Raw genomic sequence first — 15,478 nt, forward strand, 5'->3', positions numbered from 1 at the left:
GTGTTTCTGTTAACTGTTTTGGATTTTGTACATAATTACATCACCTGTGAATAATGGCAGTTTTATTCCTGATCTGAGTGAAAGCCTTTAGTATTTCACCATTAAGAAGAAACTTGCTATGGGCTTTTTGTAAACACTTTTTTTTTTAAATTTTTTTTAATTTTTTATTTTTTTATTATTATTATTTTTTTTTGGTCATACATTGATATGAATCAGCCATAGATTTACATGTATTCCCCATCCCGATCCCCCCTCCCACCTCCCTCTCCACCCGATTCCTCTGGGTCTTCCCAGTGCACCAGGTCCGAGCACTTGTCTCATGCATCCCACCTGGGCTGGTGATCTGTTTCACCATAGATAGTATACATGCTGTTCTTTTGAAATATCCCACCCTCACATTCTCCCACAGAGTTCAAAAGTCTGTTCTGTATTTCTGTGCCTCGTTTTCTGTTTTGCATATGGGATTATCGTTACCATCTTTCTAAATTCCATATATATGTGTTAGTATGCTGTAATGTTCTTTATCTTTCTGGCTTACTTCACTCTGTATAAGGGGCTCCAGTTTCATCCATCTCATTAGGACTGGTTCAAATGAATTCTTTTTAACGGCTGAGTAAATAAGGTGAAAAGACAGCCCTCAGATTGGGAGAAAATAATAGCAAATGAAGAAACAGACAAAGGATTAATCTCAAAAATATACAAGCAACTCCTGCAGCTCAATTCCAGAAAAATAAATGACCCAATCAAAAAATGGGCCAAAGAACTAAACAGATATTTCTCCAAAGAAGACATACAGATGGCTAACAAACACATGAAAAGATGCTCAACTTCACTCATTATCAGACAAATGCAAATCAAAACCACAATGAGGTACCATTACACGCCAGTCAGGATGGCTGCTATCCAAAAGTCTACAAGCAATAAATGCTGGAGAGGGTGTGGAGAAAAGGGAACCCTCTTACACTGTTGGTGGGAATGCAAACTAGTACAGCCGCTATGGAAAACAGTGTGGAGATTTCTTAAAAAACTGGAAATAGAACTGCCATATGACCCAGGAATCCCACTTCTGGGCATACACACTGAGGAAACCAGATCTGAAAGAGACACGTGCACCCCAATGTTCATCGCAGCACTGTTTATAATAGCCAGGACATGGAAGCAACCTAGATGCCCATCAGCAGATGAATGGATAAGGAAGCTGTGGTACATATACACCATGGAATATTTGTAAACACTTTTATCAAATCACGGTAGCTTTCTTTCTGTTGCTGCTGTGTTTGTTTATTTTTTTGCTTTGTTTGTTTGTTTTAATCATGAACTGAGTTTGAAACTCTTAGACTATATGAAATTGTTATAATGGAGACAAGTTGGTTGAATATACTGGTGGATAATTTTTGATATGAAGAATGATGGAAAAGAGAAATTTCTTGTTCAAAATATGAAGTTTTATTGAAAAAGTTAAAAATTCAGCCATCTAATATTTCTAAAGATTCAGATATTTATAATCATCAGCACTTGAATATTCTAACATGATTTTTTTTTTAATTCTTGCCAACTAATGTTGTTATTCAGTGTATTTTCCGTTAATAATGGAAATAACTGCTCTGGTTTCTTTGCTTTGGTATTTGGAGTTTGGTGCTCCAAAACAGTGAGTATGTGCAAAAGTTAAATTGTGCATTGCACAAATAGCTTTCATTTTGCAGATATCTGGAAATCATTAAAAAGTATGCTATTCAGAAACAGATGGATGACAAAAAATAGTCATGATGTTAATGCTAATATTAATAGTAATTATTAGTAATAATAGCTAAAGATATAATAATAAGTAAAGGTAATATTTTTTGAGCAATTAAAGATTTCTTACTTTTGATCAGACACTGTTTTAAGTTATTTAACTCTCATACAACAATTTCATCCTTCCTTTTTACTATTAAGGAGACTGAGGCACAGAAAGATAAGGAACTTTCTCCAGGCCACAAAGCTAATAAATGATGGAATCATGATTTGAACCCAGGCAATTGGCTCCAAAGCTTTCTTTTGTAGTCTGTGTTATGTTAGGTTGATATGGAAATCTTTAATTTTTAAAATAGAATCTTAAAATAGATGGGTAGTAATACATTTTAATCTCAGGCTCAAAAAATACAGCAGTATTTTTTGTAATTCAGATATCTTACCTGAAATACAAGAGTTCTCCACATTATGGCTTCATTAATTGTCCCTGTGTGTGTACTGAGTACATAGTTCCTCTCTCACCTGTTACTATTAAACCATTTGTCTAATTCTCTGTCTAATACTCTGCTTCCTAAGCCAAATGACTTCACACATTTTATTTTGACTGCAGGTGAGAGAATGTTGGAAGATCAGCATGACTATACTACTCTTGAATAAAGAACTTAGAAGTTAGTGGTCTTCCTGAGGTAGGAAGTAGACCCATGTTAAGGATTACACTCAGAATCAGATAAAAGTAGTTTGTACATTAGGATCTATTTGTAAAGTTCTGTCTTATATCTAGTAAACCAAAATAGTGGAATTCATTATTCATTTCTTTCTATACCTTTGCCTGATGTTTAAGCATAGTGGTTACAAGCCCAATCTCTGGAGCCAAACTGCACTAGTAATTATATGTTCTTCAACAAGTTCCTTAATCCCTCTGTACATCAGTTTTCTTGTTAGTAAAATAAAAAATAGAGGAACATACCTCATGAAGTTATAATGAAGATTGAATAAGATAATACATGTAAACCCTTAGCAGAGAGCATGCACTTATTTAACACCTCACTGATTGTTAGCAATACTCTCAGCCTTGAAAATTTCAGTTAGTGGAGGCCAGGAGAGATAAGGCTTACCAAGAAAAATGTTTCTGAATCTTAGGAAATCTTATTCCGATAGATTGCTATTATTGATAAAGGGAGAGGGAAATTTGGTGGATTACTATCTAGCATCCACATGACAGACAGTTTTCAATTTTTAGTTGATAAATAATATTCTCATGTCTGAATGAAAAACTTGAATAACATAATAGGTAAATTTAATTATCTTCCTTCATTGGCCTCATGTTTGATGTTGACCATGCAGTTGAAAGGATTAATTAAAAATGCTGTGGAGAAAGTGATTATAGGAACTTGAAAGAAGATATTTTAGGACATTAATTTCAGTAACAGTTTACTTTGTAGAAAAATTTTCTTTATCTTCAAATTCAGTAATTTTACTTTTGACCTCACTAGGTAGTCAGCTCACTTTATGGCATTCTTGTTTACTCTGGGCCAGGCACTGTGTATAATATCCATTAGTCTTTTCTTCCCTAAGGGAATGGCCTTTTATCTCTCTCCACTCTTCCATTCTTTAATAAATATATATGTGTGTATATATATGCACACATATATGTATCTTTAAATTCCCAAAACAAGCTGAGATGGCACAGTGTATTTAAGCAATGTGGATTTCATCAGACATCACATTCTTCCAGATATATTTTCCAAATGGAAAGATGGTTCAACATTTTCTATTATTATTTTAGATGAAATGTTCTGCAATATGTTGTTGACATTGTACTGAAGTAAATACTGTATGCTCCAGTCTTTCAGGGACCCTCATGGAAATGAGATGCGTGTCCCAGGAGGCTATCTCAGAAAAGAAAAATTCTAAATAAAATGGAATGAATGAAGAGACACACAAGAATCTGTTATAAGAAAATATTCTTTTGTATAATCCTGGACCTAAAGAAAATGAAATGTTGGCACAACAGATTGCTATCATTATATGACTCTATGTGGTCACATACTCATAATAATTTGTGATTTTTTTTCCTTTTCTAGTCAAATAGACTGAAGGTACTTTGTTTTACAGTGATGGAGCATAGTTCATTTATTAACAATATTCCACATTTACTTGATCCACTACAAATCTGTCTTTATAACTGACAATTCAGGCTGCCTTCTTTTCTGGTTTTTGGGGGATATGTTTTTCTTTAAGAGGGACTAAATGGGAGCCAAAGAAATCTCAGACTTTACTTAGTGAAGTGCAAATTAACCCAGGAATTGAGGTGCAGTTGAAAAAGGGCCAGTGATCCTAGAGTAGTTTTAGACAGATACAGAGATAAATGTTCAGTCTTCTTTTAGCCTTGGGTGTTCTTTAAGTTCAGGTGCCCCTTCTGCATGAAGAACATTCACTTCAGGTCTTACAAAACAAGTTTTTAATTTTTGTTCTTGTCCAAAAGTGTATTGATTACATATTTAAACTGTTTACAATTCAAACCTTTCTCCTGTCATCAGGGCATTTACTGCTACACAAACACCTCATGATGTCCATGCTAATTCCTTTCCTAAGGAGAACCTATGGTCTCTTTTCTGTTATGCATGGTTACCAAGTTGATTATGATATATTTAAATTTCCATCTGGTATTTTCTTTAATCGAACACTAGGGCTTATACATTTTCAGTTGTTGTTGTTCGGTTGCTCAGACATGTCCAACTCTTTACGACCCCATGGACTGCAGCATGTCAGGCTTCCTTATCCTTTGCTCTCTCTTGGAGCTTGCTCAGACTCATGTCCGCTGAGCAGATGATGCCATCCAGCCATCTCATCCTCTGTCGCCCGCTTCTCCTCTTTCACTCAATCCTTCTCAGCATCTGTGTCTTTTCTAGTGAGTTGGCTTTTTGCATTAGGTAGCCCTAGTATTGAAACTTCAGCTTCAGCATCAGTCCATCCAGTGAATATTCAGGTTTGATTTCCTTTAGGATTGACTGATTTGATTTCCATGCTGTCCAAGGGACCCTCAAGAATCTTCTCCAGCACCTCAGTTCTTTGGCACTCAACTCTCACACCCATGCATGACTACTGGAAAAACCATAGTTTTGACTATATGGACCTTTGTCAGCAAAGTGATGTCTCTACTTTTTAATATGCTGTCTAGGTTTGCATAGCTTTTCTTCAAAGGAGCAAATTGTCTTTTAATTTTTAGCTGCATTTTCAGTAGTTTTGTCTAATTGTTTACCAAAAATGGTTTATTGCTTTCTGCTGCTTTTTAAAAGTAATCATTATTAGGTTTTTAATTCAGAAAAAATATTTAAAAACATCTTGTAATCCTGTACCCAGATAACTTATGCTAATATTTGAAAAAATAGTGCATTATTAGACTAATAAAATTGCACATGAAAGTATATAACTTGTCTTCCATCCCCACAAAGCAAAACATTTAATAGATTTTATATATTGTACCAAGAAAAATTATTTTTATTTTTAATGTTTTCTTGTGTAAACAGAAAGGATCTTATTCTATGTACACTATGATATGAACATAAGAAAGATATAGGCCCTTTTCTTGTAAAAGTTTGGTGAGTCAGTTTTGGTTGTAATTCTAATTACTATTAATTAATATGTGTCATATTCTTTTTATGATGTATTAGCTGGATCTCTTTTAAGCTAGAAAAAATATGTTAGAAACAGAAGGGAACCTCATGAAACTAGAGCAAAGGATTCAAGTACTTTCAAAACTTATCTATTACTTCTGCTTCTCTTTAAGCATCCACTCTGTTTTCTCTAAAAAGACAGGTTTTCTCAGGTCCCCAGATTATGTAGTAGAAAACATGGATGCTCATAGTTTTTAAGGTTATAGCTCTTATTTTTAAGAATCTGTCTTAGCCTGATTTTAAAATCTGTTAGTTTCAATTTCAGATTTCTGAGAAGGAGACTGTTGCCCAGCTTGGAATACCCACTTTAGACCAATTAATTATTGCCTTAGGGACCAAATCATTTTGTGAAAAATAGTTGTGGTTACCACATGAGTGATGGGTGGACATTTTCCTCAAAAGAGATGCTAGACAGACAACAAAATATGTATTTACTGTATTCACTGAAATGATAAGGTGCTAGGTGATTTTTATAGCTTTCTGTCCACAAAGTTGCAGTATCAGTCTTGTATTTTTAGGAAATTTAGAAAAATTCAAAGTCTCATTATTTCTGAATTAAAATGTCTATTGCCCTCAAGGCCAGATTTTTAAATGCCATTTGCCTGATTATAATTTCCTTTCCTCATCATTTTTATCTCTTTCATAACCCATAGAACTTTATTTTACATAATTTATAGTTTGTTCGTTTTTTGTTCCTTTCAAACTAGTATTTAACTACTTTAACTAGTGATTAGTGTTCTGCTAAACTCCAAAACCATTTGGGGAGGGATAGTGGGTACTAGGAAGGGCTCTGGACTCACAAGCAGAGGTCTGGGAATGAGTTGTGAATTTCTCTCCTACTTGTCATATTATTGTAATCTAAAAACAGCAATATTATAAGCTGTCGATTTCATTACAGGCTAGTTGTGAGAAGGGTCAGACAAAATAATATATATGAAATTGCTTCATAAATTCAGAAATATTCTACCCAAACAGTTATTGGACATTTGATTTTGACAGAGGGAAAGAAAAGGAAATCTTGCCCCACCAACTGATCGAGACTGATGAAGACATGTGTTTTGTGAGAAGAACAAAAGAGAGTTGAAAAGGACAGCTGGCTACGTTTATGATTTGTATAAATAAGAAATTACATTAGCTATTAAAGATTGCTTACATCTAAGAATAACCCATGCTGATCTTTGGAGCAGAGGGTGAACCATAGAATAAACTTGTCTTTGTAATGACCTGATCATGTAATGGGGTTAACAAAGGAGATCAAGACCATTTAGTTATTTTGACATAATAACATATCCTGACACGCAGATTGTATAATAATGATTTAAACATTATTAAGACAACACATATCAATACAAAAAATCTTAATCCCCTTCTCCAAGAATTCCTTATGCTGAACTTCTAATGTGTTCCCTATGTGCTGTTCAATCCCCAGTCTCCCCCCTACCACCCTTGGAACTTTTTGGCTCTACTAGTTACTAGCTTTGTGACCTTGGACAGCTTATCTAACTCCATGTGCCTTAGTTTTTTCATCTGAAGATATAGTAATACCTACTACAAAGGATTGTTGTGAAAACTAAATTACACTAATAGATATTAAATGTTTAGAACAGTGTCTGGTTTGGAGAAGGGCATGGCAACCCACTCCAGTATTCTTGGCTGGAGAACCCCATGGACAGAGGAGCCAGGTGGGCTACAGTCTATAGCATTGCAAAGTCAGACATGACTGAAGTGATTTAGCATGCATGCTGGTGTTTGAGAAGTAGTCAAAAAATGTTAAATTAGTCATTTTAGTGTTTTTTCATTTAATGACATTTTCATTATTTTGCTACTTTGTAGAAACTTCTGTGCTCAGTCGCTCAGTTGTGTCCAACTCTTTGTGACCCAGTGGACTATAGCCCACCAGGCTCCTCTGTCCATGGGATTTCAGGCAGGAATACTGGAGTGGGTTGTCATTTCCTCCTCCAGGAGATCTTACTGATCTAGGGATCAAACCAAGTATCCTGTGTCTCCTGCACTGCAGGCAGATTCTTTACCTGCTGAGCCATCAGGGAAGCCACAGAAACATCTGAAATTTTGTTAAACATAAGAAACATTTACTTGAATTTAGTTTCTGAAAATGATACTTTCTCTTCTTTAACTTTTTATTAGGAAAAATTTCAAACATACACAAAAGTACAAGGAATATATAACTAACCCAATTACCCATCTCCTATTGGGTTTGGCAGCCTCTAAGATCATCCTTAATGATCTTTGTTTTCTGGTGTTCCTGACCCTTTGTAATCTTCTCCTTTTGCATGCAGCCTGGACCTAATGACTTACTTTTACCAACAGAATACAGCAAAAGTGATAGGATGTTACTCCAAGAGGAGGTTACAAAGAGACTGTTATTTTATGTCCTTCCTTTCCTGCTTTCCTGCTCATTCACTCTGAGTGAATGTTGGCTGCGGTGTGTGAGCTGCCCCATGAAGGTTCAGTTCAGTTCAGTCGCTCAGTCATGTCCGACTTTGCGACCCCGTGAATTGCAGCACGCCAGGCCTCCCTGTCCATCACCAACTCCGGGAGATTACCCAAACTCATGTCCATCGAGTCAGTGATGCCATCCAGCCATCTCATCCTCTGTCGTCCCTTTCTCCTTCTGCCCCCAATCCCTCCCAGCATCAGGGTCTTTTCCAATGAGTCAACTCTTCACGTGAGGTGGCCAAAGTATTGGAGTTTCAGCTTCAGCATCAGTCCTTCCAGTGAACACCCAGGACTGAGCCTGGTAGGCTGCAGTCCATGGGGTCACTAAGAGTCAGACACGACTGAGCGACTTCACTTTCACTTTTCACTTTCATGCATTGGAGAAGGAAATGGCAACCCACTCCAGTGTTCTTGCCTGGAGAATTCCAAGGACAGGGGAGCCTGGTGGGCTGACGTCTATGGGGTTGCACAGGGTCGGACACGACTGAAGTGACTTAGCAGCAGCAGCAGCTCTCTCTTATGTCCTATCCACATAGGCTTACTATTGTCAGGAATGTGTAGCTTGGACCGTCTCTGGTGTATCTTACATATATGTGTGTAGAATTTACTAATTTGTTCTATGCTGCTTCATTTTCTGGGTCTCACTGTTAAATATCTGGCTGGTCTAAAGGTCCATTGCTTAATCCAACCAGGGTTGTAACCTCAGGCCGTGAGTCACTGGTCTTCTCACTTCATTTGTCAGGGAGATCAGTTACGGAGAATGCTACTGGGTGTGGCATTGTTAGTAACAACTGACATTGAGAGACAATGAGACATTTTTCCATTTCTCATTCCAAATCGAGTCAGCCTCCTCTACCAATAAAACTGCTGTTTTTCACAGCTTCCCCTGCCTTGATATGAGAGCCGCTCCAGGCAAGAATGCCACAGACTCCCAAAGTTCAGTAGTTTTTCATGTATAACCACTTCTTAATTTAGTATATACCTTTGATCAATTTCCAGAGCCCTGAGATAGTTGTTTCTGACAGTTTGTCAAGAAACTGTTTATGGACAGGATTTGCTGGTAGTAAAATCACCATGCCTTATTTTCTCTTTTTGAAACTTGTTGTTGTTGTTGTTGTTTTCCTTTTCCAAAATTTTAAACATTTAGAAAGAAGGTAAAGTAATATAAAGTAATAAATATGCTGGTACCTAGTAGAGACTTCAACAACAATTAAACCATAACCTATCTTGTTTCATGTATACACCCACTTACCTCCCTCCATTATTATTTTAAAGCAAACACCTGATATCATGTATCAGTCACAGATATTTTAACATCTATCTCTAAGAGATAAGATTTTCTTTTTAAGTATAATGGTATACCATAATCACAGATTAAAATAATTCATAGTAATTTCTTAACTTATTGTACATACCAGTCAGTGTTCAAATTCTCAATTCTTTCATAATGTCTTACATTGTTTGTTTTGTTTTGTTTAAATCAGGATCCAAGTAAGTTTTACGGATTGTAATTGGCTGGCATATCTTTTAAGTCCCTTGTACATAATCTAAGTTTTGTCTCTCTTTAAACTTCTTCATTGAATAAACTAGGTCACTTGTCCAGTAGGGTTTACCACAGACTGACAAAAACCCCACAGTGTGGTGAAGTATATTTCTTTGTTCTCTAATTTCCTCCCAATTCATCATTGAATCTAAAGCTTTGCTGTCTCGTTTGATAGCTGTGAGATACATGTCATTAAATAAATTTAAATTTTAATTAATTAAAGCTAAGTAAAATTTAAAATTACTACCTCAGTGTCAGTAGCCACATTTCAGATGCTCAGTATCCACAGGTGGGTCATAGTCTCCATATTGGATGGTACAGATAGAACATTTCCATCACTGCTGGAAGCTCAATGGAAATCACTAATCTAGAAGTTTCATTAAATTCAGGTTTGAATTTTCTTTTTAAGACTACTTCACAAATTATTTTATGTTCTTCCAATAGGAGGCATAACATCTAATTCTCATTTTTATGATGTTAGCAGCTGCCAATGATAGTTTCATAGATTTATTATTTAAAAGGAGGTTGCAAAATGGTGATATTAATGATTCTACTAAAAAAAAAAAGATTCTATTGTTCGTGCTTCATTCATTAGTTGGAACAGTCTATTGAAAAGAGACTTCTCTTCACCTTTATTTGGTTACTTAGCAGCTACCTAAGGCTTCCCTGGTGGTTCAGTGGTAAAGTATCCGCCTACAGTGCAGGGGACACAAGAGACTCAGGCTTGATCGCTGGATCAAGAAGATCCCCTCGACTAGAAAATGGCAACCTGCTCCAGTGTTCTTGCCTGGAAAATTCCATGGACAAAGGAGCCTGGTGGGCTACAGTCCACGGGTTACAAAGAGCCGGACATGACTGTGTGACTGAGCACACATGGCAGCTGCCCAGTAGTATATAAGAAAGACGGGACAAATTGTTAACTCTTAACTTACTTGAAAATAATATTTTCTTAAAGATAATACCCAACCTAAATATAAGGTGATTTAATTTCTCTTGTTAAATTATTTTAATGGAATTCTTAGGTTAAATATTAGCATTCTATATATAAAATATTATAATGCTTGTTTGAAACATTTTATTTAAGAATAAAAACATAAAACTACTACAGGTTTTACAGGCATTCTGTGCAAAGCCCCACAGTTGTGTGTGACACTTTTGTGATTGGTATTGGATAGAAGCTTACATAGCTTTAGACTTAATTTGTTGTGGTTGTTCGCTATCACCTCATCACTGCAAAATAATTTTAGTGTATTAAGTTTTGGGAAACTTGTTTATATCAAATTCAGTTTTGACATGACATAAATATAAGTCATCCTCAGATCTATAATGGAGGTCATCCTTATATATAGGATTTCCTGAAGGAATTGTCTACAGGCAAATGCTGTGTAAGTATTTGAGCTTTTCAAGTAAAGAAACCACAAAATTCATATGTATTTCACAGAGAAAAGCATCTACCTAATGTTAGCATTTCTTTAGCTAATATTATTATGAAGTTTTTTGATTGACTTGAACTCATCTCAGAAGCAGAATTGGATTGTTACTATAATTTTTTTAATTCATGATTAATTTTTATTTTGCTTTCATAAAAGTTAATGTGTCATATTTATATCTTACATATTTACCTCAAATTTATATCAATAATCACACATCCAAATAAATTTTATTATTAGAGTAATTTTTTAAATAGTAACATTTTCACTGTTCAGGAAAATACATTTGAAAGTATAGAAAATAGTATTTAGGACAGTAATAAATGCATTATTTTAATAAATGACATTATTATAATTTTCCTTGCAGTTAACTTTTTGAGGATGAACCCAGTGTTATAATTATAGTCTCAGCTAAAACTTTGGATAATTTTCTTTTCAATTAGAATTTTTAATACATATGAATCATTATGCTTTTTATTTAAAGAAGCTGTTAAGTAATACTCTTGTGTGGATTTGAAGTTGCGGAGCATTCAGAAGGACAGTGTTGTGACCGTTAAAGTGAGACATCCAGAGGTCAGGGAACGTGCATCAATAAACTCTGTAATATGAGAGGAAACCAAAAAGCCCTGGGAATTGCTGGAAACTGCTAAACTAAGTCACCTCTTGGTGACTGGTTTGAATTTCATCCTGTAACCCTAAGATAATTTTTCAACTGCTCTGTGGTGAACTTCAAAATGTGTAGACATCTTGGAGAAGCTTTAACCAATGTTAGTCCTTGATGGATGCCCATCATCCATGTGTTTCCTGAAAGGTATATATTGCTGCATGTAGCAGTTAGGAAAACAGAACCATTTCCTCTGCACTTCAGGTAATTCTTGACAAAAACAGTGATTTCAGAGGGTCTGTATTAAGCTTTTTTAATGTATTGAGAAATACATTTTATTTCTGTTACATTGATCCTCTATCCATATTGGATATATTGGATATAATATTGGGCCTCTGATACTTAGCAGCTTATATTTGTGTAGAATCAGCTCAGTTCTCATCCTGTCAATGGTCTACTTAACTGAAAAGTTGAATTTGATGAAAAGAATATGAGAATCTTGTTGATGTTGATTATATTATCTGATCATAGTAGAAGAGAGATGATGGAATATTAATTTGAAATTTTCCTTGTCAGAGGGTTTGGGACTCTTGCTCTGATTTATAAATGGATTTTTCATAACGACTGCCTATTATATCTTTCGAAGATAATTTTCCATTCTTTTCAGATTTAGTTTCTTCTTGCATTTGTTACTGATATATCCGTTTATAAGATAGCCCTCTTCTCTAGTTAAAGCAATCTTAATTAGGAATCTGAGAATGCTTTGAAAATCATAATATGCTCTGAAAGTTTAAAGGTTTGCCATAATTGTAGGAGCTTTTAAATTCTCTTATTAATAATCAGGCCCTGATGATATGTATTATTTTAATTGGTAATATTGCAAATGACTGTTGGTGCTCGTTGTTACAGGTTAAAAATTGTCTGATTTTTTTTTTCCATTAAGACTCTGGGGAAGCCCCCCTCCTTAATTAATTTAGGATCTTGCTGTAGTTTAACATACCTTAGATTTTTTAAAAATTGGTGAAATGATATCATTTTAATGAATTGTGTGAATGAATGATCTGGAATTCATATACACCTTCCCTTAACCATTAAATATTTGGTCTACTTGGTGTAATTCAAGTTTCCTAGAAGTAGTATTGATGATAATAAGCACTTTTTCAATAAAATCTCTCAGAATCTAGTTTTAAGAATTCCATTTCCCTAATCCACTGCATATTTTTACTACCTTTATGTGGTTTTGTTTATATTTAAAAGTTTGCACACATGTTTTTGTGTGTGTGTGTGTGTGTGTGTGTGTGTGTGTGTGTGTGTGTGTCTGTATAGATAAAATACCCCTGGTCTTTTCTCTAAATTTTTTTTTTTTCTTAAAAAATTTGGAGGTAATTCGAATGTTGACTATAATATTTCTTCCCAGACAGACATTGTTACAATGGTAAGCAGTTCTGTTTACTTATAGGCTTATCAGTAACCTTTACACATAATGTGATATTGTCTGAATGTCTTATTTTGTTCAGCTTTCCCTGGCACTGATGAAGCCTGAGGCTGCTATTGCTTTCAGTTACTGATAATTTTTTATCTGACTAACTGACACATTTAGTTGAAATCAGACACAGCCCTTGGGCTGGGCATGGATTTAATTTAAAAAGTATCAAAGGTTTGCTCTGTGTGCTATTTAATCACCATGTTTATCAGGCAAAGAGAAATTACGGGAAGGACCATAGGGAGAGGGTTATCTTAAGGAGCAGTAGCTTGGGAAATTGATGATAGCTACAAGGTAATTTACTGCTAACTTTTACATTCATTAATACAACATTTCCCGCTAATAATTACAGTGCATGTAATATACTAATTAAATTGAAAGCATTATCACTAATTTTCTTTTTGCTGAACCCTAAGATGGCTAGATAAGAAGTGAGAATGTGAAATTGAAGAAAACCCATGTAGTCACACACTAATTTAAACAATTGGTTAGTTGGCCAGTTAAAACATTTTGGATATAGACAGTGAAACTACTATGGATGTTCAGAAAACTCATTTTAGGCTGTGACAAGAAAATGAAATTTCTAAATGAATGAAATCATTATGTACTGTAAGTTTATAAAATATTGCACTGGTCTAACCTGTAAAAGTAATACATTACCGGGAACTAATGCATCACTACCATCCATGTGTATGATGGCACTACTCTAATGAATGAATATGCTGGATTGATGGAATACCCTAATGGTATTGAGCTTTTGCAGTGCCTTTGTTTGTTATATAGCTCTTAACACTTCATAAAATGATTCATTTTTTTACTTGGAAAAATATTACATAATATATAACAAAGTACAGTAACTCCATGTTAATATTTGAGAAAATTTACCCCCCACCTAAATATCCCTTAACAAAACAAAACAAAAAACTAAAAAAAGATTTAAAATTTTATGTAATTCAGACAATAAATGTTATACTTGGATATATAGTTGTTGTATAATTGTACATTTTAATCTAACAGTAAGCCTCCAGGGTTTTTCCCCACTTTCATTAATGATATGCATAGGGTATAATAAAAATGAAAATAGCCTAATCCTTTCAGCTTGTATGAAAACTAAAACCTATAGGTAAGAAGTCTTTGTAGGTATAATATTGTGCTACCTCTAAATGTTTTTTGTCACAAATCTCAAATGTATTTGTTTTTGTTTGGTTTGGTTTGGTTTGGTTTTTGAGAGTCTCATGTTGTGATTGTTTTTATTACAGAAAAGTTTAGAAGTTTTGTTTCCATAGAATGAAAATGTTATAAAAAATGAAAAGCTTTGTTAACTCTAAATCTGCATAGTCTTTTGCTACCTATATTTCCTAGATTATTTTTCTTAACATTTAATATTAACTATTCTATAGTGAATACTCTGAAGGCTAAATAATGTATCAGGATTTCTCTATAATATACATTGTTACTAGTAAGTGGAACTCAATCTAAAGTCAGTCTCTCTTGTACCTGGTCAATCTTGTTTTAAAGACCTTGTTTTAAAGAAGTTTCACCTCTAAGTAATATCTTAGGAAAGAACTTGACGACTTTATAATTACAGAGCTTTGTTTAATTTTTATTTTATGTTGGGATATGGTTAATTTACAGTGTGGTGTTGGTTTCAAGTTTACAGCAGAGTGATTGTTATGCATGTACATATATCCATTCTTTTTCAGATCTTTTCCCATATGTTATTACAGAATATAGAATAGAGTTCCCTGTGCTATACAGTAGGTCCTTGTTCATTATCTATTTTATAGGTAGTACTGTGTATATATTAATTTCAAACTCCTAATTTATCCCTCCCTCCACATTTCACCTTTGATAACCATAAATTTGTTTTCAAAGTCTGTGAAGTCTGTCTCTGTTCGGTAAGTTCATTTGTATCATTTTAGATTCCACATATAAGTTATATCATATGATATTTGTCTTTCTCTGACTTACTTCACTTAATATAATAATTTCTAGGTCTATCCATGTTGCTGCAGATGCCACTATTTCTTTCTTTTTATGGCTGAGTAATATACCATTATATATATTTACCTCATCTCCTTTATTCATTCATCTGTCAATGGACATTTAGTCTGCTTCCATGTCTTGGCTATTGAAAATAGTGCTTCAGTGAAAAATGAGATGCATTTATCTTTTTGAATTATGGTTTTCTCTTTAATAAATGCTCAGGAGTGGGATTCTTGGGTCATATGGTATTGGGTTGGGCAAAAAGTTTGCTAGTGTTTTTCTGTAAGACGTTAGAGCTTGTAAAAGCTAAACAAGCCTTTTGGGCAACACAGTAGTTCTGGTTTTAGTTTTTTTAAGGATCCTTCATACTGTTCTCTATAGTGGTTATGCTAATTTATATTCCCACCAACAGTGTAGGAGGGTTCCCTTTTCTCCACATCACCTCCAGCTCTTTATTTTTGGTAGACTTCTTGATGATGGCCATTCTGACTTGTGTGAGGTGATACCTCATTGTAGTTGTGATTTGCATTTCCCTAATAATTAGCCATGTTGAGCATCTTTTTATGC

The 15,478-nt window shown here is 34.5% G+C and overlaps 1 protein-coding gene across 2 annotated transcripts in view; it reads left to right on the top strand.

Moving 5' to 3' along the window:
- Nucleotides 1-15,478, top strand: part of DPH6 (diphthamine biosynthesis 6) — a 188,550-nt gene that overhangs the window by 57,026 nt on the left and 116,046 nt on the right. The window lies entirely within an intron of this gene.

This window comes from Dama dama, chromosome 12 (assembly GCF_033118175.1).
Source record: "Dama dama isolate Ldn47 chromosome 12, ASM3311817v1, whole genome shotgun sequence".
NCBI classification, from domain to species: Eukaryota; Metazoa; Chordata; class Mammalia; order Artiodactyla; family Cervidae; genus Dama; species Dama dama.